At 39.2% G+C, this 22,893-nt stretch overlaps 1 protein-coding gene across 3 annotated transcripts in view; it reads left to right on the top strand.

The window, feature by feature from the left end:
* Positions 1–476: 476 nt before the first annotated feature.
* Positions 477–22,893, top strand: part of LOC131356666 (neuroligin-2-like) — a 157,985-nt gene continuing 135,568 nt past the window's right edge. Inside the window, exon 1 of one of the 3 annotated variants that reach the window (XM_058395818.1) lies at positions 477–1,266. The gene's annotated coding sequence lies outside the window, so the exon portion shown is untranslated. The remainder of the gene's footprint in view (positions 1,267–22,893) is intronic. The other 2 variants (XM_058395817.1, XM_058395819.1) reach the window with 2 other exon arrangements.

The following is a 22,893-nucleotide window of genomic DNA, read 5'->3' as shown; positions in this document are numbered from 1 at the left end:
CTCGACTATTTTCCTATTTAAATCTAAGCAAATCTGTCATATTGATTATTGATGGATTTGACGTAAAGTGGGTCATAAGTTTTTGCACAAACCTGAGGGGTCCGTGGTATAGCTCCAGTGTGCGGCCATTGAAGCAAAAATAATTAAATAAGTAAATAATAAACAAACAAAACAAACAAATACATATAGCAAAAAAAGAGGAGCCTCTCATAGTGAGAAACCGAAAATCCTGTAAAAAAAATTTCAAATACTCTACTTTTCACTCAAGTTGCTGTTAATATGATTTGTAATGAAAATTGCTGTATTAAATTAAGAAAGGAATGCAAAAATAGATGCATTTTCAGACATGAAAGCAATCGTGCAGAGTACAAAGACGGTGGAATATTATTGCTGTAAGTGATTATAAGACGAAATAAAAAGTGCGTGTCGCTTTAACGACGGGTTTCTGACGTCACCCTGATGTGCATCATCCAGATGACGGAGAGAGAGAGAGAGAGAGAGAGAGAGAGAAATCACACGCTGTTCATTCTCTGCATTTCGACAGACTGTGGCTGAGAAAACACAGTGCTTTATAAAAGGCAGTGCAGCTAGTGAGGTTATGTGCTAAATGTGTGTTAACTCCAAGGCCTCGGAGCCTGTAGGTGGGATGCGAGCGTTGTCAAGGCGACAAGCTGGGGGGCGGGGCCTGGAGCATCATCTCAGAGAGCTGTAACACACACTGGGAAAGAGAGAGAGAGAGAGAGAGATGCCTATGCGAATGAGGGGAGATCGGAAACGCGGAGCATCTCCTATCATCTGTCTCATCAGCTCTATAAACATGCAGACGGATGGACAGACACGTTGACGGATTTAACAACATGAATTCACTCTGAGAGACAGCAGGAGAAAAGAAAAAAAAAGGTTTCTGTTAAACAGTGAAAAAACGCCGCGCTATTTTAAGCCCAGGAGTCTCGGATCAGAGGCGCTGCGTTTGGATGAAGAGATCAGACCCGGCTATTCACTTTCGCCTTGTTTCCCAGTCAGCCTCATCATACAGGCAATCTGTCTCTCTGTAAATAGGAATCCTCACAGCAAAATCGACAATAACAACTCGTATCGAAACGCATCTGATAGCTGCTTGATAGAGGTTTTCAGTTAACATGAGAATATTTGGAGTTTGTCAGTAAGAGGAAAACCCACAGACGAGGGAAATACAGACTGTCCACTGCACACTACACGACACGTAAATCAAGGATTTCTGTCATCATCTGATCTTCTCATCATCAGGTAAGAATAATTACATGTTTCTTAGCCTTACCTCAAAGTGTCTGGCTATAATACACTGACATTCAACAGCTCTTTCCATGATCTAAGAATAATAAATCAGCCTATTATTATTCATCTGTCACTGTAGACTTCATGTGTTGCATTCTGTTTTTTTTTTTTTTAATCAAAACGCCTCCAGGTTTGCTCCACACAGTGTTGAAACAACACTTACAGGGTTGATTTGACAACTACGGTGTCAAATTAACACCTTCAGTGTTGAATTAACACCTACTGTGCCAAATTAACACCCGGGCACAAATAGACACTGTAGGTGTTAATTCGTCACAGGTTAGGCCTGCCATGTTCACGGCCACCTGCCCAACACAAGTCAGCTCCGCTGCAATCTACTAAATTAGATGGCTGGCACGTCTGGATGCACTGCTTTTCAAATTGCTTGGTGCTTTAATGTGGTTTGAGAAAATGGACATCAGAATCATTAGACAATCACTTTCATTCTGTCTCTTGCTTTTTGTTACTCTCTCTCTCTCTCTCTTTCTCTCCCTCTCTCTCACACACACACACATCTAATCACATATCAAAGATGAGTAATTGCTGCTTCTCTGATGTGCTGATGGTGAGCAGTGTAGAACAGCACATGCACACACACACACACACACACAGGAAGAAAGGCCACATTTATATGCTGTTCTGGTGTGTCCATTCCAAGCCCGAGTGGATGGTGGAATTCAGTAGAGACAAGAAGATCTCTGTTCTTTGGTGGAGACACTGAGGAGTCCTGCTCTCTCTCTCTCTCTCTCTCTCTCTCTCTCTCTCTCTCTCTCTCTCTGGCCCAAATAACAAATACGGATGGCTCACAGTGTCATTTGGGATTTTTGTAATGGATGGAACTGTCACTGTCCTTGTGACCAACTGATCTTTCACCAAAGTTTTTTTTTTCCTGCTGTTGAAACTTTTCGTGACAGACTTTATTTCTTATTTTTTTAATATGTTCAGGTCAATCTATACATACAGCATATAGTAAAAGAAAACATACATTCATACACCTATTGGCAATTTTCACTTACCCTTATTCATGTATAAACTTTCTGTTCACTCTAAAAATTACCTTGTACGCTTACAATAACTTGCTGCTAGCAGGTAGTTGTGATATTTACAGCGTTCACTCTATAGTGTTTGTTTACATTCATCAAAATTGTATGGTATTTTTAGAGTGCATACAAATAATTTTGCATATTGCTAACAGAATCCCATCAAAATTGTTTACTAATGCGTTCATTTAATTTTAGTAAACATAGTAATAAACCTAAGATACACAAGATATACAAGACACACTTACTAAAATGAACAATCAAGTCAATGAGAACAGCTGTGACAGAATTGGTTTTGTGTGTGATCTTTTGTACGGTGGTCTAATATTGGCAATGCCTGGAGACCAGCGTTGTTCATTCCTAGTGAAGAAGCAGATCGATGAGCTCTAACTGATCTGCAATGAGCTGATTAAACACAGGCAGACAGGTGGTCATGTCATTGAGAGGATTGTGCATGTGATGTTTCTCTGGGGGACTCGCAAGGTGCACAGAAATCAAATCATAGGATAGAGTATCAGGGCAAAAAGGGTTTTGTGTGTCAGTGTAGGCTTGTGTGTGACGTGTGTGTGTCTTACCCACCAGATTGAGAGCATTTTGCCTGAAATACAAGCTTCCAAGTTTCTGATTTCCCAATTTTCCTTCTTAATTTCTGGCAGCTCAACACAGGCTACAATCTGATTACAGTTATCTGTGTGTGTGTGTGTGTGAGAGAGAGAGAGAGAGAGAGAGAGAGAACATATGTGTGCATATGAGTGTGTTTAACAGAGATCCATGTAACTTACACATGTCCCTGTCTCAGTATGTGATGCTGCATGCTGAATGTTGGGAATATTAAGACATAAACATTGTATACACACACACACACACACAATACACTTTTCTACACACACGTCTGTGATGTGTTTGGAGCTTTAGGATATTGCTGGCGATCATCAAAATACACTGCAAGCCTTTTAATGAGATTTGTATCCTCTAGGGGAGTGTGATGGCTCTCTCTCCTATGCAGGTCTGAGTTTCGGAGGCAACAAGTCATCTAAAGCAATCTTAGTGCTATTGGGAGACTGAGATTTTGTCAGTCAACTAATTGTATGTGTTTAAGCACTTACTGTATGTATATGTGTATATCTCAATAGAACTATCTGTATTCTAATTCCTGTGACCTAAACTGAAAGCTTTTAAAAAATAATAATAAAAAAGAACTGTAACACTTTGCCTCCAGAAATACTTACAACCTCTGGCAAAACCCAGAGGTAGAAATGGCAACACTGTCAGTGTGATGTGTGAATTCTGGCTTTGACAGTTCCTCAGCCTCAACTAAGCTTCATCAGTTGAATTGGTTTCAACTAAATATGTGCATGGAACTGTATTTTATAAAATCCTGCACACATTTGTTTTTGCTTGTAACATTGTCTAACTTAACCTAACCTATTGGTCCTATTTATCAAAATATAAACAAACCACTAGCCTAATTTTAACTACTGGACCAAGATAAATGAATGAATGCTGTAAATGTGTGTTAATAAATGTGCACTGTATATATGTACATGTGTAGGTACAAAATGTGGTCAAAATTTATGGACACGTGACTTTCACACTCATATGTGGGACTTCCCCAAATTGTGGCCAGAAAGATGGGGGGGGGCTCAAAATGGTAAAGGATGTCTTTGTATGCTTTGTATGATTAGCTTTCAGTAGAGAATCCAGATCAAGTCATTCTTCAAATGAAGGCTCACTCAACCTTTTTTTTATTTTAATAATTTTTTCTGCATAAGACAGGGAAGTGTAGGTGTCCACAACAGATTAATCTGTAAAGGAGAAATCCATGAAGGGAAACTATGTCACATACAACTTTGTCCTTAGTGCTTAGTGAGTAAGAAGGTGTTGGAATACTGACTGGAAGTTGTAAGTTCCAATCTCAGGACCACCAAGCTGCCACTGCTGGGCCCACTTGTTTAAAATGTAAACAAGTGCCCAATGCCCAAATGCCAAAAAAGTAAATGTCTTCAACTCTGCTTTTAATTTGTCTTTAGAATGTTCTGAGGATGCTTCTATAGGAAGGAGGAATATAAGGTAGCTTTAGGTAGCCATATAGATATAGTGATATTTACGTAGAGTAATGTATATTTCTTCCTTTCTTTCTATCTTTCTTAAATACATGTCTGCTCATATTTTGTGTTATGGCAAGAAGGACCTGGACTTCTTGGAATCTTTTGATTCTTCCTTACGAGTGCTTTTGTCGACAGTTTCTTTATTATCTGTACAGTATCTCACAGGCTTTCGTGTAAAGGTTAGACGAAGTTTGAAGAACACACACACCCACACTGTCCTTCAGTTGGTGAAAAATCGTCACATGGCAGTGAGCAAACTAAAGAGACAAACAGACCTCATAGATTGTTCAAAGGAAGAAAAAGAAAGTGAACACACACACACACAGATTTGTGTAGGCCTGCTTTGGTGCTGACTGTGACTTGGTTGACTTCAGACAGAGATTGTGTGACAGTGAGTATAAGGCTACATCAGTGACAGGCATCTGATTACTCAGTGAATAAAAAATGTCTTAGTGTTTGATCTGTCTGATCTGATTTCGTATTAACATGAAGAAAACCATATTCAAACCTACAGGTCAGCCTTAAATCCCATTAATAATGGTTTAGGGATGATTTTACAATCATACAATCATATTGTAGTAAGATATATAAGCTATGATGGCTTATTCCTGTAATGGTGTCCGTAGGAAGAGGATTAAAAAAACATGCTACTGTTCTTCATTGATGACTGCAGATTATTTTTAGCTTTAGGCATAAAATACCTGGACAGCATCAAAGCTAAGTGCTGACTAGAAGCAAATCTCTTCATTTGCATCTAAATGAGCATGAGAGACCCACCACAAACATTTGAAATATCAACATTATGATGGAGATTGTAGTGTGAGCCTGCTCTTCTTGTTTCTACTCTAATTAGCGCTGGTGGAAACATTTGGGATTATGTATTATTCATTGTGCAGTTCACTTAGGAAAAAAGGTACCAAATTGGGGTTTTAAGGTACAAACACTTGTCACTGGAGTGGTACCCTCACAGATGCATCTTTTGTAACTTATACCGTACAGGAGTATAATTGTATATAAACAACATATGATATTTCATTGGGCCTCCACTGTTTGTTTGTATGTGTATCATATTCTGTATCCTGGGGAAAAATGTACAATAGATCCAATCATTTACCTACCTAATGTGCATACTTCTCTGTCGGTGTTCCATCCATTCATCCATCCATCCATCCATTCATGCATTCATCTACAAATGGATCTATCTATCCATGTATCTATTCTGAGTGTTTCATACATACATACATACATACATACATACACAATTACTTCCATCCATCCATATATTCGACCATGGATGTATCTATTCTATCCATTCATCCATGCATCTATTCTGAGTGTTTCATACTGTACATACATACATGCATACAGAATTTTTTCCATCCATCCATCCATCCATCCATCCATCCATCCATCCATCCAACCAATCCACCAATCAGTCAAAAAATATCATTAGAACAGTCAGACCATCATTGACCAATTTGAACAACCTGTCTCTGTGGTTCTTCTCTAAAACTCAATATTATTAATTGTTATTGATTATATCAGGCTGATCTACTCTGACACTCATTTTATAACTCATCTACATCATTTAGGAATGACAAGAAGGTCACTTCATTCTAGTAGCCAGCTTCCTGTTCCAGCCTTTGGGATATTTGAGTAAATTTTGATTCCATAATGGCAACCAGCAAGATTAGTGCATTTCAATATAACATGTATACACATATGCATGCTATATAAATGCAGCTATTATCTTGCTTACAGTAAGCCATAATTTGAAAAAAGTGCTGCTGATGCTGTAATAAAGTGGCTGCAATGGTTCAGGTCATCTAATTTTTTCCGTAATATCACCATTCTATCCAGGAGTTAAAGGGTAAAGTGTGTTAGCTCACTAAACCCCTCCCACCTGTTTGACTATTTTATATGTAGAAACACAGACACCCAGGGAAGCCTTTAAGCCTGATGGTTATGAATGATCATAGTCATTTAAAAAAAACAACCAGTCCCTAGTAAAAAAATGAAACCGTTTAGGGCACTCTAGCATCAGTGTGCCATTACCCAACAGGTATGTAGTTTATGTGATCTTTTTGTTTTTTCTACCTATAACCATCACAGTTACCTTTATTTTCCTCTCCTTTTTGTTTGTGTTATTTCTCCTCCTCGCTCTTCCTTCCCTCTGTGTGTACTTCCTTTTGCCGTGTCGGTAATCTGTTGGCCTGGACTGCACTGCGACGATGGTGCTGTATGAGGGGGATGTGGGTGGCTGCCTTTGTCTACGTCCTTGTCTGAATGTTAATGTTTAATAGCAGCTATCAGTGTGGAGATGGCCATTGCTATCAGCTGCATAATGGCCAGGGAAGGTCACAGGTGCCCGTCACAGACTGGCTGGGATGGAGACTAATGAAGTGTTGAACGTTTTATCTTTGTGCCTCATTTTTGCACTCATAAACACATGTACACACTTACACAGTTATAACTAACTGCCTCACAGGTATTATGACAGCTTTTATTTAAGAAGTGAAAAGTGGCAAGCAAATGGTTACAGAGGTGAACGTCTATTTACCTGGTCTAATGTGTATTTCATTGGAAAACTGTAAAGATAGTAAGACAAGAGTACAGAGCAACTCCTGCCTCTAGAGTGCTCCTTGCTTTCTTGGCTGACTGGATATGTAGGTTACGATGGCTAATGGGCACAGCGGGAACAGCGGGGATCGGCTGAGCAGCAGCGCACTCCTGGCACTGGTGAGCTGATTGGCGAAGCCCTCTGGCACTGCAAGGCCACTTTTTCCAGATCAGACACTTCAGTCAACCCTCGCCTGCTTTGGCACATAACTGAGTGAGCTCATCTTCAAAAGAAGAATTTAACCCCTATTTTCTGATGCTCAATTAGCACTCTCTTCCATTCTCGCACTCTCAAACAGTGGGAGTTAGCACTTCACTGTCTTCCTCATGTGATATAGTCTTTCATCAAATGAGGACACACCTGTTAGAGGCACGGAAAGAGGGAAAGATGAGATGGTGAGCAGTATGATAGTGATGAAGATGGGCCAAATCTGAAGTGTCACTTGTTTTTGCCTCCTATTTCTTCACAGCGGTAGTGATGATTGTTACTGCTGCTGTTACAATCAGCACCGAAACCATCAGCCCTGTGCCAGAATGACTGGTGCTAGTACATAAAACTAAAAGAATGCTTGGAAAACAAAACTTTGACATAGTTTTCTGGCCAGTTTAGTATGAATGATTGATTTATGTATGAAGTCGATTTAAACAACTCAGTACAATACAATACAGTTGTTATGCTGATAAAATATATTGCAGTATGATATGATTGTACACTGATCAGCCATAACATTAAAACTGAGTAACTGGGCATTGTTCAGCTGGGAAACCTTGGGTCCTGGCATTCATGTGGATGTACTTTAACATGTACTACCTACTTAAACATTGTTTCAGACCAAGTACACCCCTTCGTTTAACATGATAATACACCCTGCCACACTGCAAAATTTGTTCAGAAATGGTTTGAGGAACATGACAAAGATTTCAAGGTGTTGACTTGGCCTCAAATTCACTCTGATTGAACATCTGTGGAATGTGCTGGACAAACTAACGTGATACATACACCTCATAACTTACAAGGTGTAGTGCAATCGTACATTATTGCAAAAAGAAATTGTTTTGAGAATTGTCCTTCTTCACATCTTCTATAATTAGACTGACAGGCACAGAGACCACACCTCCTTTACTAAGACTCATATATACTCTTTCAGTGAGACTGATAGGCACATTGAACATAGTTCCTTTACTGGGACTGACAGACAAAAGAGACCACACCTCCTTTGTAGTTTCTGTCACATGCCCTATAATTAGAAACATGTCTGCACTAACAAAGATAATATAATTGATTTTGATGTTGGTGGAGATGGTGATAGTCATAAAGACTAGTCCATATGCTGTGCCAGTGTGCTACAATGTCAACCGTTAGTATGCAGCTGATAACAGCCAGACTGGATTAACCTGAGTATTTGGAGATATTAAGATGTTTTGGCTTATTTGTGTGCTAGTTGTCCGGAGAGCTCATTTCTCAATGCTATTTTACTTCACTGACTCATTTGTTAAACGGCTGTCTTTGGCCCTGTGCGGGAAGCCTAATAACCTCCCATTAGGATTGTTCTGATTGTGACTGCTGACGGGCACACTCTGGAATGAATGAGGATAAAGCGTAAGAAAGAATAGTGCTAAAAGTTCAGTTGATACTGTTTCTAGATAATTAGGTAAAATAAAACTAAAAATGGAAAAAACTTTGTTGTTTGGATTTGTACCAATACAGAATATGTGAACTCATATGGTCAGCAGTGATAAAAACTTGTCCTGTACAAGCTGTTTATCACAGCTCCTTAAACCGGACAATATGAACTTTGCAGGCTGAAAGGCATGAATAAAAACTAAATGAAACCATTTACAGATCATTTAGATGTAATATGATACAGGCAGAAAAAAAAACTATTTTGGCCAAACACGATTTTTTTGGTCTGTTTGCCATAAATTCAGCCACAGCTGAACATCTGCTAGGTTTTCAACGAGCTCCACACATAGACATATCTCTATGACAATATATCTTATACATTGTGCATACAGTGCATTGTGAATGTGCCTAGTAAAAGCAGTAGAAAAGGTAATATTGTATAATACCAGTGACTGCAGCACAGTGGAAGTTAAATACATACTTTGCTGTGAGGTCAAGCTTGAACCAGCACAAATATAGCAAAACAATCCTTCATCTTTTCTCCAAAGCCAAACTTTCCAGATGCAGAGGGTCATGCTAGTTTTTCTGTGATATCAAGCATCTTATACTTCTGTAAGGAGAACACCGAGAAGACACAAAATTCAGCACAACTACACAAAGATGGTTTGGAAGATTTCATGACTTTAATAACAAATATTGGATCAATCTCAATATTTTGAATGTCAACAAGTTACTAAATTTCTCTCTTTGGTATCTAATTTACTGGTCTATTATCTAGTCACATAGCAATAATCTCTGAGGCTTCTTGCAGACTTTTCTGTGTGTAAAAGCACAGACTATATAAAGCCTGTGTATAGAAGCCCTGTGTATACTGTAGAAGGCTAGGCATTAATTCTTTTTCTTGTTTTCTCAAGATAATAATAGTCGTTTTATTTGTTCAAGATCATGACTTTCTTTGTGATCTCTTGATAATGAAAGTTGTTTTCTTGAGATCAGAACTTATTTTTCTCATATGTCAAAATGTATTACTAGGCATTTGGGGAATATATAACTGAACTCCACACCTCTTAAACTCCTGACCACAGAGCTGTAAGGCCACAACTCTAGCACTGTACCAGCAGTTTCCTGTAAAGGCATTCCCTCATTAAAGTAAAAACGGATGCACTCATCCATGATGCATAGTACAATATGTGTGCCTAAAATAATTGTGTTTCTTTTTTCTTCATATTCTCTTGTTGTTGTTGCTCTTTCGGCTTCTCCCTGTTTGGGGTCACCACAGCAGATCATCTGGTCTGCATATTTGATTTGGCACAGGTTTTATGCCGGATGCCCTACCTTATGCCCAACCCTGCCATTTTATCCAGGCTTGGGACTGGCACAAAGAGTTAACCCCTCAGTGGCTGGGTTGGTGCCAAGAAATTGACCCCAGGCCATGGCAATGAGAGTGCTGGATCCTACAGTGGACCACTAGGGGATTTTCTTATGCTCTATCATCTTCATATTCTCTATCTTTTGTATTTGAACTTGTTTAATAATGAGTATGATTAATGAATATGGGATTGGGGACATGGTGGCTTAGTGGGTTATCAGGTCTGCCTCACATCTCCAGGGTTGGAGGTTTGATTCCTGCCTCTCCCTGTGCTTCAGGGATATCCCATTTTCCTCCAAAGCCATGTGCTGTAGGTATCTCAAAATTGTGCATAATGTGTGAATGGGTATGCAGTGCCCTGCAATGGGTTGGCACACCATCCAGGGTGTCCCCTGCCTTGTACCCTGAGTCCCCTGGGATAGACTCCAAGCTCCCTGTGAGCCTATGTAGGAAAAGCGATTCAGAAAATGGATGGATGGAACATTAAGAAGGGTCAGCTTATAAATATTAATGTGCAGCAGCCGGTCTGAGTGAAAATGGGCTGTGAGTTGGAGAGCTTGAGAAACACTGTAGAGCAATTGGGTAAAAACACATGGTCATGATTTCTGTAATACAAATCACTTGATGTGTTTCATGGAGAATCTGGAACGTTTAATAGTAAATAAGTTTACTGAAAAATGGTATCATATTTTTAACACGCACAGAGAGTATCGATTTTCTCATCATTGCATCACAGTTTATTCCTAAATAAATGCTGCTTTGAACCACTGCAGCAGCAATGAGACCAGAACACCAATTCGAATCGGTGGATCTTTACATCCTGGTGTGTAAAATATTGCTTGTAGTGCAGTGGTACAGCTTCAATAAAAGCATATGTGAATTAAAGGATATCGAGCGAGACACTTTTAAGGAGATTTGCAGTGCTAGGCTAAAAATAAGTTTTCCACTGCTGGCTAGAATTGTTGTTCATCCTTGAGTGTTATAAAGTTAGTGGCCAGTACAACAGTTAGGCTATGGGATGTAAAGAGCAACACAATTCTGTAATTCTGCAGCTCTGAAATGTGGTTAAAAGCATGCCGATGCCGTGCAGAGTTAAATTACACTACAGACAGAGACAGAGAGAGAAAGAAAAGCCTGGAAGGGAAAAACTTTCTATAGTCCCTTGGTATTAAGATGAAATAGTCTTCTCCAGTTTCTCCTTAAAACTGATTTTTTTTTCTAAATCCCAAGGAATTAATTAGGTTAATGTAGGTCTTGTGTGCACACAACATGCATGTAGAAAGTATGAATAATGTTAGACTTTCTCCCCTTTTAATGCTTTTAGTGTAATTTGTGAGGACCTAATTAGCTAATGCAACCTTTGCTTAGAGACAAATCATCAAAATGCTAGGTTAGGGGCTTATTTGTGAGTATTTACTCCCTCATATGACACACATGGCATAGTTATTTATATACTATGTGTCAGATAACAATGCTGTGCACACTAATTGCACTATATTGATTTTAATGAAAGGTCAATGACATGAAATTACAGTTTCACCATACTTAACCACCCCAGACAGCAAACGAATGCCTCACTTGTTTTGCTTAATCACAAGCACCAGCTGAGCCAATCACAATCATTTATGTTTGAAAGCTGCTAGCCAACCAGCTAAACTCTGAGCAATGTGACAGATGCTAAATTACTGGGGGTCAACTTCAGGGGGAGAAAAACATGGATAGGTCTGTTTTTTTTTTTTCTTTTATCAGGTAAGACCATTTCCGCCTATTACTAGCCAGTTGTATTAATCATACTGTGATACTGGTAAAACCTGATAAACACTTCAGTAGTTAATTTCTGGCATCCACCCAAAATATACTTCTCATTTTAATTGTACTGATCAGGAAACGATGGGATTAAAACTGCATCCGATAAAAACTCATAATTTTCGATCTTCAACTAGGAGAAAGCTAAGAAAACAGCTCCTCAACTTGGAATTGTTTCTCAGAAAGTCTCAACCTTAAGTTTATCTTTACTTTACCTTAAGTTGTTGACATTATGTAATATCAACATGGCTGCTCACACCGTCAGAAGAAAACAACATTTGACTTCGCTACTTAGAATTTACAGCAGAATTCATTTTAGATAAATCGACATAGACACAGTAGTTTATTAAATCTATAATACGTATCATACAGTTTGCTATATTGAGAAAGTGAATACACCATAAACATATAATCACTAATGCTAGGTGGCTAGCTTGTTGCTACTAATTCCAACACGTTCATAGAAGTGTTTATGTTGTTCCTGTGTTTTTCATACTACTTTGCAGCTTGAACACGTCAAGCTTGAAATGTAAGTTCAAGCTTAGTTAAATCGAATGCAACATAATTCCTGGCAATGCCACTGGGCCTGCTTGTACTGTATGTTCCACAGTGCTTATAAATAAAGATAACTAATAAGCAAAACCTAAATCATCAAGGATAGCCTAATCATTCTATCATATCTAGATTTATATCTGTGGGCTTAAACAATGCTGATACTTCCTGCTTGTGAAATTGTACATGATTCTGCTTAGGAATCTCAAGCACAGCACTGACTTTCTTTTGAGAGAGGTATCGATGGAGGACACTGGATTTAAAGCAGCAGTTTGACTCTTTTGGCGGCAAAATCTAGCAGATGTTAGAAAGAACTGCTAATATCGCATGCAGCATTTTTCTTCATCTCGAGGGATTGCTTTTAAAAAATGAGTTGAAAAATGTGAAAGAGAATGAGAAAGAGTAGTAAGCATGGAGCACCAAGTCAGCATGGTTTCCTCTTCTTGTCTTTTTTATTCTTTTTCTTTCTCCCTGGGGATGGCAATAACACATTTTAGAGGACAAAGATGAGTTCTTAACTGGAAAACATGCCTCTTGTCCAGCCTCAGGAAGTGTTGAGCCACCCAGGCGGAGACGCCTCATCCGTACATGAATTCATTTATTTTGTTTTTGCTTTTGAGCTGCAGGGATGGACTAAAGCGAGAAATCTCTCTCTCTCTCTCTCTCTCTCTCTCTCTCATTCTATCAGACTCACACAAGCTGTTAGAAGTCTTACTTAAACCTTGAGATATAAAATACTTCTTACACACTAGTAGAAAAATACATTACCAGCAATGTCACACACCTTTGGCATAATAATTAATCATATCTAAGTCACACCGCTTCTTTATAAGGCTCAGGTGCCATTACAAAGGTAGTTAATTCTTACAGTGTAAATGACTGTATAGTTTGAGCAGATGAAGGACAGTTTCTTTCAGCACAGCAAGGCTTGCTTCTAGCTGCTTTTTTCTTTTTACTGAACTCCCCTTTCACTTCCATCTTCCCCATCGCAGCCACACTCCTCTCTACTTAATTAACCCATTGATCAGCAGTCTTGTAAATTAAGCCTCCTGAGAAACACTAGCGAAGCGTCCTTCCTCCTACGTTGTGCTGCCTCCTCCAGTTTGACAGTGAGACCCTGAAAAGGAGGATTCCCCCTCCACTCACTTTTAACCACGACTTGTCATCATTAAGGGCCAGCGGCATTGTTCGTCTGTGCTGTGATTTAAAAAGGTCCAAAGCGAGGCAACCATGTCCCTTTTAAAGCACAACATTCATTAGCCCCAACCTTTACATACCTCCCTTTGGCATTGCTATTCACCTTCCTGCCTCTCTCTCTCTCTCTCTCTCTCTCTCTCTCTCTCTCTCTCTCTCTTTCTAATGCTATTAAACTGGGCTGTTTTGATCTCTGTGGAAATCTGAGAATGCACTCTGAGCTTGATCTCCTCCAAATGCATCCATAACACTGACCAGTCCATGTTCCCTTAAGCACTTCTTTGTCTGAACTCAGACCAACCCCACATGACATCTGGTATCTTCTATGCCTTATGGTGCAGGTAATGTTTTTAAATGGATCACTATTTCCAGACAAATGTAGATCAAAAAGGGATTCTGATTTAGACGTGATATAATCACATAAAAGTGCTGTATCTTGCGAATTTCAGACACATGAAACACAGGATGGCACACAAGGGAAGAGTGATGTGAGAGGACTGACATCCTAGATATACTCCAATAACAACAATTACATTACCTCATCTGAAACTAGTCCAATCCGAATGGGACTGGACTACACACTAGGATTTCAGTACTCAGTTCATTGTGCTATAACTCCAGTGCTCCAGCCAAACCCAAAATGAGAAAGATGACCAAAGTAAAAAGGTAGAGTCTTGGTGCTTGATTATCATGCTGTGCAAATCGCATGAGCTGGCCTGGAGATAGCCCTTGGTACGGCATTTTGGCTACTCTTCCCAGCCTCGGTTTCCCATCTCACACAAAGACATTACGCTGGGAATAAATGAGTCTGGCTCAATAAACACATTAGGAGCAGACAAACTGCGTCTAGCACCTCGATTATTCCACAGCTCCTTCCAGCTATAGTTCTACACACTTTGTACAAAAGATCATTTTCCCTCAAAGGCTACGCCGCCTTTCTTCTCTAATAACGTTGCTTATCGGCAATTTTCGTGGTGATATATAGGCTTTTGTTATAGCGTCACTGATCAAAAATGCAAGTGATTTTCGAGAGTGTCTGCAGTTGAGTCAAACCCTGTCTTTAAGTGGTTCTGAATAATACACATATGCTTGTTGATTACTGAGAAAAATGCCAGTGGAAGATTAGACAGTGAATGGATGGTTTTAAAATGTTAGTGTGTGTGTGTGTGTGTGTGAGTGAGAGAGAGAGAGAGAGAGAGAGATCTAATTTGTGTGGGCATACCTATTGATGAATGCATGTTTATCCCATTCTATTTCCCTTGTGGCATGTAGTGAAGGTGCAGTCAGCAATCTTGGCACAAATTGGTTGAAGCCAGCGGTTTTAAAACTCAAATACCAAACATACAATCTCTGTCTTTCCTTTCCAAGTCACGTGCACAAGCGCTGCCCGAATGCTGGCGCTGGAGGAGAGATCGCCGATTGGTTGGATGTTTGTGGTCCACTGCATTTGTTTATGTGAATATTTAAAGAGCCTAGAGCACTGCAGAGCTTTATTTATTTATTTATTTATTTAAGGCTGCAGGAAAGTGAGAAGAATTTTATGAAAAAGATGTAAAAATTGCTGATCCGATATTAAATTAATTTACACTACTGCACTTGTTCAGAAGGTGATAAATAAGTTTCTATATCAGCACAGATTGGATTGTAATTCAGTTTTGGCTATGAGGTATTTATTAATGCCCTTGTTATAATATATTTTTGTTTCTATAGTAACACAGGAACATGCATTGCACACACTTCAGATAAATTTCATTTATTTTCTAAACATATGTTGATATAGTGAAGCTATTGTTGTTATGAATGGATAAAAAAGGGAAAATGGCACAATACCAAGGTTTTGCTTTTCCAAAATGAAACCTTGAGTATCATCCAATACGAGTACTCATCTGATATTTTTTATCCTTTAATTTAATATCATAAATATGGAGGGCACGATGGCTTGGTGACTAGCACACATTCACTGCCAGGGTTGGGGGTTTAATTCTTGCCTCTGCACTGTGTGTGTAGACTTTGCATGTTCGTCCCGTTCTTTGGCATCTCTAAATAGTCGGAAGTGCCCTGCCTTGATCACTGAGCCCACTAGGATAAGCGTCAGGTTTCCGGGACCCTGTGTGGTACAGAAAACCTACCAAAAAAATTTACTTATATGCAAATATTTAGTTATACATAATGGCAATCCACCATTTATGCTGGTATTACCCCAGTACTGTTCCTGAGCACTAGAACGATGCCATTTTCAATTAAAAAAGCACATGTTGTTTGTTAATTATTATGAAAATATAATTGGTGGCAAATTAGTGTGGTATACCACATTTTGGGACATGTGTTAATTGTTAATTAATTAGCTTCAGCTTGGTAACGGCAACACACCAGCCTGTCATTGATTTATTTTCCTGTTTTATTCCTTACACAAGAGGTGACTTGGCATTGTTGCTGCTAGCATCACTGAAGTGGCAGGTAGAGAACAGCTACAAAGGTCACTGAGCATGGTGTCACCCTCCTGCCTCATACTGCAGCCCACAGTCACCACACAGCCTGACACCTCAGACAGCTCGCAAACTCTTTATACAGGACATGTGGAGAAGAGCCACAGTTTCAGCCTGTTTCTCTCCCACTCTCACATTGCTGCATGAAGTGTCTGGAGAGTTGCTTCTGCTTCGCTGTTGTTCTCCCTCATTGTTTAATGAGGCCAGTTTAGGCCCCTATCTCCCTTTATGACTGGACTGCTGAGAGGAGCAAGAAAGTGCTACTCCTGGATGCACACTTACACACACATGCACTTTCTCTCTCTCTCTCTCTCTCTCTCTCTCTCTCTCTCTGTAGGGGAAAACATTCACCATACTGTAGTTTTGGTTACGTCTCTACCAATCTGCAGTCAGCATAAGGGGCTGTGTGAACTGGCAGGCATCTCATCGCTCATATGATGTGCGTCAGGCTGTGTGTCAGTGATGGAGTGAGTGTATGTGGCAGCATTATTGTATGAGTTGTGTGTCTTATTATATCCAACATCAGCACACCTTTCTAAAAATAAGCAGCCATGTGCTTTGATTAAGAAAAATGAGAAGGCAGAAGAGAAATGATCAAGAGAAGGCAAGATAAAAAATGATGGAGAGGCCAAAAAGTGACAAAAGTGCTTGAGTATGTACACACACACACACACACACTTGCACTCATTGATCTTGTATAAGTGAACATGCAAACAATCTTTCATTCATATGTCATGCTACTAAAGAAACAATTGTGGTGCTACACACACACACACACACACAAAACAACCACGAATAGGAATACATTATTTGGATTGCACATAATGTGTTCTAAGTGGATATAAATATAGTGAATAAATTTACATTTACATTTATGGCATTTGGCAGACGGCCTTACCTCAAGTGCTTTGAAGTCTTTATCAATAAATATATCCTCATACTGATTCAGAAGGTCAAGAACTAAGAATAATATCAGTCTTATACCCTCTGGGAAAGGTAAGTATAGTATGAATAAGCATGCTAAGACATAGATACAAATTATACAAATATAGATGCGAGTATGAGGTGCACTGCTCGTTTTTTTCCCCCTTCCATTTCCAAGAAAGCTTGCCAGAAATGTTTAAAGGGCATCTGGTTGAAGAGGTTGAGTAGACACATGCTCATTAATACGATCATGGAGGTATGGTATGGATGTTATGATGCATTACACTACACCGCTTCAGGATCCCTGTGCTGTAATGTTTTAAATTCGACTACTAGTTTGTTTATATTTTGGAAAATGGAACTTGTTAGAAAATATTTCAGGCAGGTACAGACCAAAAATAATAGCTGAGCAAGTGGCATTAAAACAGCCCCATGAAATTTTTAGTTGAGACCAATTATGAACTGAAATGAGAAAATCCCAGAGTCGGAATATACTGAAAGTACTGGCATTTCTACCTCTGGCTTCTATTTATCCAGAAATAAAACAAAAAACAAACAAACAACCCTTCCAGTTAAGACTACAACCACTGGTGTCCTGATATTTTAGGCACTAAACAGCTATAGACACAGGTTGCATTACAACCCCAACACACACACACACACCCCTTTACAAACACTCAAATGCTTTTAAAGCATTCGACTGTGTCAAAATTGTGATAAGATACAGGCATCATTTTCGCTGTCACAGGAAGCTAAGCACCTCATAGAAAATGAGCGCTGGGACAAGAGCTTGATTATACACCTGCAGGTTGAATGGCAGCAATTTTTCATAAATTCACCTGCCACTCAGGAAATAAGAAAAATTAGGACATATTACATTTAAAGAAAATCAGTCAAGTAGATCATTATTTGCATGAACTCTCTTCGCTTTCACTGACAGCTGCATTGATGCATGCACACAGAGATCAACACACTTTATACACAGATTGCCTTCACCTGATTATTTAATCTGATTAGATTGCATTATCGTTTCTGTGGCACTGATGCCCTCTTTAACCGTCACACTTATACAAGCTGAAGAAAATAAGAGGGAGAGAGAGAGACAGAGAGAAAGAGTTATTTTTGCCCACAGGTGGACAAGTGGAGGCAAAACAATGCATCATAAGCTTTAGATAACCCAGCCATTCAGGGGCCAGATGTGCTCTATTTTTGTATCTCTAAACCTACACACACACACACACACACACACAAGGCTTTAATGTGCGTGTGGATGCACTTAACCCCCTCCTAAACCCCCACCAAATGTTACCTTGTGATATGTGAAGTGCTTAGAGGGAATCATTTGCATTACTGTTGCTGTTTGTGGAACAGTACTGGTTCTACGACTACTATTAAAAATGAATCCTTATTTTAAATTCCCCTATAAGGCAAAAAAAATCTTTGTATGTTGCACTCCCTCAAGTCATATTTTATTGATGGGGAATATTCAAATTACAGTTCAAGCCTACAGCACGCACAGGCTTCTGTGTGCGACAGGAAATGTTGAAACTTTAATATTCTGTGAACATGTTCATAATTTCTGTGTTTTATTCTATGACATTAAGTGGCTGAATACTCTGCAGAAGCTCTCAGTCCACTAAAAAAGTCAGCATTTATTTGACTGGGACACAGAGGGGTGAATGAGGCCATGGAATCCATTAGCGCAAATGAAAATGTTCAAGGACACACTCGCACCAAATTCCTGCACCAGTAAATAGCTGTGTTTTTCTTAATATGTGAGATAGCACATGCAACCCAGACTGAAAATTAACATATTCTTATTAAATAGTGTTCCTCATCGGTTGTTGTATGAGAAGCACACAACACTTATTAAAATGTGACAGGCTCATAGTCATGAGCCCGAGGTGAGAGAGTCATCAGACTTGTATTGTCTCACATTTTAGGGTTAGACGTCATTTCTGATACAAACCTGCTGTGTGTCTCAAAATAGCTCAGCTGCTGTCACTAGACAAATTGTTATTTATGTACTAGGAACCAAATTAGTCTCTGTTCAACTAGAAATTGCATTAGAAAGACATGTCATTGCAAAAGTGTTGGAACGGTGACCCCAAAAAACTCCTAGCACTGTTTCAGCAGTTCATGATGGGAAAATTAAACAGTATATTGTAGCACTTTAATTGCACAAATTAAGCAATCACCCAGAATTAGAGTGAAACACTGGGTGCCTTCATTTCAAATAAATCTCACTTTGCCATGGGGAGGCACTGCACCACACTGCACCCCTGGCAAAAGGATATTTAAGACTAATTTTTAAAGAATTGCGGTACCTACATTAGTCACATGGGATTTAACGAAGTAAATTTCCCTGGGTGATGAAGTATATTGTATAAGAGTAATTTAGATAGAGCCAGCATATGGCAGGATTCTGGGCTGTGGAGAATTGGTTAAAGCTCTTAGAGGATGAAGGTAAATGCAGTGGTGGGAGGAGAGGATTATATATTCTCTTGCTATGACTTGTCCAGAGCTTCTCCAGAGAGAGAGAGAGAGAGAAAGCTTATGGCTGAGGTTTTGTTGAGGTTACTAAAGCTTAAGAGAGGACAGAAGTTAGAATAGAAGACCAGAGAGCATTGCTGTAAAAGAAGAAATGTGAGGAAGGAATATTAAGTGAAATTAAGAGAAAAGAAACAGGTTGTCCCCCAACCCTCATCTCTTTGCTCTGATCAGATGTGAAGTAATCTGCTTTTCTGACACTTGCGGTCATTTATGATTGATCATTGGAATGGATTCAGAGTCATCGGTAGTTACAAGAGCTGGCAAAGTTCATCAACATCGTCTTTTTTCATTCCAAGCCCATTTAACTTTGCCACAGGCAGTCCTCCCTGGGGTTTATAGCCCACTCAGGCTTGACCTTGGGCTCCAAAATAGCTCAGAGTGAGCACAGAGTCATGACTGCAGCACACATACATAGACTATAGACTGTGATTGAACAGCAGAGTTAATGTGGCTGCTCCGTTCACAGTTGTACTGCAGGCTTCAGTAACCTGACGTCAGTCTTTAGTTAAAGCAGGTTTTTAACTCTGGCCTGACACAGCGCTCGGCACAGCAGTGTAGCAGGCATCAGATTTGAACTCGTGTTCACATGGGAGCTCCCGCTTGAAAGGGTTATGCTCTGCTAGATCCCCAACAGGCAATTTGGGCAGTGAGTGGTGACGTTTTTGCCTTTGCCCTACAGCATCAGCCTAGTCTAGCTCACTGAGTTATCCATTTTTATTACCCAGCAAGTTATGAAATATCTTGTATGGCACGATATTTCAGGAAATCATTCTGTTTTATGTATGAAAATAACATGTTGTTTAGCCCATCCGGGAGTTTTTTTTTTTTTGTCATTGTTGTGGCCAAAAATGCTTGATTTTTATGTGACTTGCAGGGTTTCTATGATCATGTTCGCTGCACATGAATCAAATCTACATGTCAAATTTTGCGGGAAATCTGTGGCAGTTTTGAAAAATTGCAAGCTCCTATGAATATTGTGCAATTTGCTTGATTGTGTGTTTATTTCTGCAATTGCTAAATTGCAAAATCCTGGAGAAACTGGTCCTTTCGCTGATTTGCTGATTTCATACCATCTTGTGCAATCTTTTCCTTCTGAGAAAATGTGTCATTCTTACCTGCTTCTCTGTTCAGTACACCGGGGATCATCAGTTGCCATTCTGGAGGGCGAGAGTACAACACAGTTTGACGATTTTCCTGTTCACCGATGCTAGATTCTACTCACCAGTTAATTATCAGGCTTAGCAGGTGTGTTAGAGCAGGGAAATTGCCCAGCTGTGTTACTCCCCCAACCTTGCAGGATTTGATGATTCCTGCAAGAGAGTATTGCAGTGAAGTAGAGTTGATCCAGTCGAAGAGTAGTGGCCTTATTATATGACAGTCAGCACATGGTAACAAATCAGCAGTGTGAGGAAGTAAGGAATAAAACACAGTGGGGCGTGCTGTTCTTGGAAAATAATCAATAATGGGGTGGTGTGACCCTGCCTGACAAAGCCAGTTTCTGTTATCCAACCCAAAGTTGATTATTTTGCAACAGTAATAGTGCATCCTGAAGTATTTTATTCCTCTTATACCTCAGCAATTTGCCTAGAGTAGCAATTATGTATTAAATTACATCACAATACACATTGTGTACATTTAATGTATAAAACATCCCTAAAATAAGTCAAATAATTTATAGCAGATGTAAAAAATTCATCTTCTCCCTACTGTCTCTTTTGCTGTCTCCTGATATAGAAGCCATAAAGAAAAATTAATATTCTTATTGATTTTCCACTGGTCTGTTATTTGGATAGTTATAAGTATTGGTTTGTACCCTCTCTGGGGAGGGGATGGGTTGTACCTTTTCTGGCACTTCCTGTAGGCAGCCATTTTAAAACAGGAAGTGAGGGTGAGACGGCAGGGGAAGGGAAACTGCAAGACAAGCACCCTCAGGCACCATTTTTTTTTTCTTATTCTTGTTGTTTCTTTCTATAAAGAACCAGATATAGCTCAGACTATCTGGAGTGGCATCAAATACACTTTTCCCCCCAATGGAAGTGGTCACAAGTAGGAAGTGGGAGCCATTACACCTAAGGTTAAAACACCCAAAAATTCTCCTGAACAAGAAATATTTAAAAGTTTAACCTCGGAAATGCTAAACATATTAACTCACACTATTGACAATTATACAATTCATACTGTAGAAATGATAACTGTAGAAATAAATGTTGGTACAGGTGCATTATTAGATGTGATGTGATTATGTGAGGTTGATGATTTGCCTTTTTTGCCAATACTGTCAGAGCTGTTATTCTAAAAAAAAAAATATATATATGAATCAACACCTTATAACTAATCAGATTCAAGAATTCAACAGTGCTTCTATGATATTATGGACACCATCACTTCCTGCATGTTGCAGAAGGAGAATGACCCCATTAGCTAGCATTAATGTTTTGATGATGAGTTGGGGACAGGTAAAAGCTTAGGCAGTCGGCACGAGTTTGGGATATGCATTCACTCATTAACACATGCACAGTATTCTTTCATTAGCATACTGAAGCCTGTGTTTTAATTCTATTATGGTCGTAGACTTACATTAGCATATAGAGGTCTCTATTATAGTTGTGTTATGGTAATATTGTGTAATTAGAAGAGCCCAGCCTATGCTTTAATTATGTTATGGCTGCAGATTCTCATTAGCAGCTCCAAGGCTACATTATGGTTATATTTGGGTCATATACATCATATTGTAAATGTGTATGTGAGACACAAACACACACACACACACAGAGAGAGAGAGAGAGAGGCTTTTTTTTGCCTTAATTACTCATAAATACAATCAGGACTGTAAAAATGAATAATAATAATCTGGTTCCATAATATATCTGTATCAATTGGATTCTTTCTTAATGTAAACATGCATTTCCTAAATTTTTTTGGAGAAATTAAGTAAGTGCATGTTAATATGTATTTAGGACACACTTTATTTTCACCTATATTTACGATAAATTCATTTTTGTAAATGAACGAAGTATGTGTCCTGAATGCAGTCTTATAATATAGTAGTTCATGTTTATGGCTGGAGCTGAATTGTGGCTCAAATGTAGCTTTAGCACATTTGCCTTACACCTCCAGTGTTGGGGGATTAATTCTTGCCTCTACCATGTATGTGTGTATGTATGGAGTTCAAATGTTCTTCTTGTGCTTTGGGGTTTTCCTCTGACTGCTCCTGTTTTCTTCCCCAATACAAAGACCTGCATTGTAGATTGATTGACATCACTAAATTGTCTTTAGTGTGTGTGTGCGTGTGTGTGTCTGTGTG

Source organism: Hemibagrus wyckioides, linkage group LG07 (assembly GCF_019097595.1).
Source record: "Hemibagrus wyckioides isolate EC202008001 linkage group LG07, SWU_Hwy_1.0, whole genome shotgun sequence".
NCBI classification, from domain to species: Eukaryota; Metazoa; Chordata; class Actinopteri; order Siluriformes; family Bagridae; genus Hemibagrus; species Hemibagrus wyckioides.
Note: the sequence above shows the minus strand (reverse complement) of the source record. Positions and strands in the feature narration are given on the sequence as shown.